Here is a 3,956-nt window from a genome sequence, read left to right as displayed (position 1 = left end):
GTGACCCATTGATTGCTGAGTAAGGTGTTGTTTAATTGCATGTTTAGGGGAGTTCTCTGGATTTTTTTGTCATTTATTTCCAGTTTCATGGCACTGTGGTCAGATAATATGCATGGGGTACTTTATGTTTTCACACATACAATTAAGCATGACCTATAGACTAGTATGTGGTCTATTTTAGAAAATGATTCATGTGCAGTTGAAAAAAATATGTATTTCACCTGTCGTTGCGTGGAACACTCTATATATGTCCACTCAATCCATTTCTTTCAAGCTCTGGTTAATTTCTGCTACTTCTTTGCTAATTTTAAGTCTGGTTGATCTATCTTTTGGGGAAAAGGGGTGTTAATGTCTCCTGTTAAGATATTGGTATTGGATATTAGATTTTTAATATCCATTAAGGTTTGTCTTATGTAGTTGTGTGCCCCCATGTTTGGTGCCTAGGAATTTATAATTGTTACCTCTTCCTCTTGAATTTTTCCCCTAACCAGTATATAATGGACTTCTTTATTTCCCTTGATCATTTGTGTACAATTTTGAGACTGTCTGAGAACAGGATTGCTACTCCTGATTTTTTCTAAGGTTCTGGGGATGCAGTATTGTTTTCCATCTTTTGATTTTCAGCCTGTGAATTTCTTTATGTGTTAAGTGTATTTCTTGTATACAGCATATTGTTGGATTTCGTTTCCTAATCCACTGTGCCAGTCTGTTTCTCTTAATTGTTGAATTGAGTCCATTTATGTTGATGGTTATAATTGAGATGTGTTGATTTATGATTGACATGTTATTTACCTGTTGTTGTTTACTCCTTTTTGTCTTGTGTTTAATTGTTTGCCCTATTTAGTGGGTCATTTCTGTTCTCGTTCGTGGAGTTCTGATCATTTTAGTACATCTAGACCTCTCTAGAACATCTTTCAGGATCCTGTGTAGGGTTGTCTTTCTCATCATGAAATTCTTTACTTGTTCTTTGTCATGGAAGTATTTCACTTCTCTATCAAACTTGAAAGAGAGTTTTGCGGGGTATGTACAGTTTATGAAAAGAAGTCGGCGGTAATTCTGATGTGTTTTCCTTTGAATGTGATCTGCTTCTTTTCTCTAGTAGCTTTCAGTATATTATTCTTGTGCTGGATTTTTGGGATCTTGACTATTATACGTCTTGATGTGGTTTTAATTGGGTTGAAATTATTTGGCATTTTGTGTGCTTCCGTTACCTGAATGTCAGATTGTTTCCTCATATTTGGGAAATTTTGTGCTAATACTTCTGCTCATATTCTTTTTATGCCATCTGTTTTGACTCCATCTTTCTCATTGATGCCTATTAGTATCACATTGTTCATCTTTTATCATCTTGAAGGTGATAGATTATTTTTTCCTGCATCCTAGTTGTTTTTAAGAGATCTTTTCTTACCATTTCACTAGCTGCACCAGTGTCTTCACAATCTGAAACTCTGTCTTCACTTTCACCCAAACGGTTTTGCAAGCTTGTAATTGAGATTTAATGTTCCTCTTTATCTCTTTGACGCTGCTCCATGCAATCTATTTCTTTCCTGTATTGCTCATTCAAGGAATCCTCCTTTTTCTAATCTCCTCTATTTTTTTTATCAAAATCTTCTTTAGAAGCAGTTATTAATTCTTTTGCTGCAGATTTTTTTAAATGAGGTTTCCTTCATATGTTTCTGTGTTTGATTTTTTACTTCAGATGCTATGAATTCAGAAAATTGTTTTTTTTTTATTTCAGAAATTAATTCTGCTCTGTGCTCCTCTTTACCTTTCTTCTGTTTCTTTAACTCTGACACTGTTAATTCATTCATTTGAACTGAGCTAGTGTCCTTTGCACTTGTTCTGGGTTGGCTCGAGGCCTAATTGCATTGTGCTCTTGTGTTTATAATTTTGTGTAGCACTGACCTCTGACCTTTGATGTAAAGCTTTGGTGCGGTTATAACCTTAGCACCTACTGAAATCTGGGTGCAGATCTATTACATTTGTTTTATCCAGTTATGCCTGACCTCCATCTAGCTGTTGTGTTAAGCTCCCTCCTCCTGTAGTCCTTGGAAGTAACCCTGTGGTCACTCGGTTTTTCCCCTGGCCCGAGAGCATGGAAGAAGTTCTCACTCACTTGGCATGCTTTGCGGCATGGGTTCTGGAGGTCTGGAGGTGTCCTGAGGGAGCGGTCTAGGTTCTCACTCATGTGGCTTGCCTGACTTTGATCAGGAGAGGTCCCACGGGTGCAGGGAGGCCTAAAGCTCTCCCACATATTCACTGTACCTGGGCTGAGCTAGATCTAGAAAAATTATTTTAATAGCACTTAGAGTGCAAGATAAAGGTATTGGAAATATAGAAAAGCAACAAAATTTTTAGATTCACAGAGTTAAAGCAGATGAAAAAAGGTTTTAAATTTTGTTGAAATGGGTGTTTTGAAGAAAAATGGCAATTGAATATCTATCAAATAGCTACCTATCTATCATCTATTTATCTATGTAACTATTTATACAAAAAAGGGAATTTATATGAGCAAAAATGTATTCAGAGGTTCACAGGGACATAATTTTACATATCCTTTCTTAGATAGAGGGAAACCAAATTAAAAAAAAAAAAAAAACAAGAATAAAGAGAATAACAAAGCAACATAAAACAGTAAAAATAGTACAGAAATTCAAACCAGAATAGAAAATTAACAATAGTTGTTATATTACGTATTGTCATCGAACTTCTTGCTCAGATTACCAGATAGCCATGCAGTATTGATCAATTAAACATTAACTCTTCCTTCAAATAAACCTTTATTTCTTCCTTGTCTTTTTTACATTTCACTTTTTAATATTTCTTCTAATAGCAGCAATAGTTCTGTATCTATTCAACTCACAGTTTGTGGAAACTCTATCAAACAGAACCTCAGGAAATGAGACCACAGCCACCATATTGATAGCAGAGCGCAGTCACAGCGACGTTAATGTGACTTCCTTTTCCTCGGGAGAAACAGCCAGGGAAGAACATATGACAGCAGAACAACTAATGATACTGAGCAATTTGAAACCCCTGGCACCTCTGTTTGCAGAAAACTTTAACCATAGCCTAATTCCTAACTAGATTAACAGCAATTCTCCCATTAAAGACTTTTTATCTCCATTCATATTACTCAACATATCATATCTGTTTTTTAATTAAAAGTACAAACTATGTCACATGGTAAAAAAGCAAATAATAATAATAATAATAATAATAAAGTGACCTACAACAATCATCACAACCAGACTTAGCTATGACACAAACTGTATGTTTATGAGAAAAGGATTAAATAACTCTGGTACATGATTTTTTTCTAACACAAAAAAGGACAATGAAATAACATATCATTCACATAAAACAAAAGCAAAAAATAAAACAGAGAAAATAGTAATGACCTAATAATAAAGCAAAACAACAACAACAAAAAGGAACAATAAATGAAACACAATCCTGGCTCTCAACAAGTAAAGGTAGTTCAGAGAATAGGAGAAAACATCAGAAATTAAAAACAACACATCACAATTCTTGTTTCTCATTTTAGTACTATGTACAGTTTTCATTTTTTCCTTTTCACCAGAATCAAACACAGGACTTTGTACTTTCCAGGTAGGCATGTAAGCAACTTAGATATCTCCCTGGACCTATTTTGAAAATGTTTGAGAATGCAGTTAAAAATACATAAACATCTTCAAAATATCAACTGTAAAAACTGCAAGCATCTTCTACAGGAGAAATAGATAATCTCAATAATATAAAAGAAGACACATTGATAATTGTAATTCTGATAATATAATTTTAATTGCAAATTCTGCACAATATTTAGTGATTACAACATACCATATATCCAACACTTTTAAGTGAATAGTAGCAGTGAAGCATTTCTAACTTGCTTCATGTAACCTGCATACTCTGAAGTCACAACTAGGTAAAGATATTAAAATATATAAAAG

Source organism: Octodon degus, unplaced genomic scaffold, assembly GCF_000260255.1.
Source record: "Octodon degus isolate 3935 unplaced genomic scaffold, OctDeg1.0 scaffold00106, whole genome shotgun sequence".
NCBI lineage: Eukaryota > Metazoa > Chordata > Mammalia > Rodentia > Octodontidae > Octodon > Octodon degus.
This window is presented reverse-complemented; position numbering follows the sequence as displayed.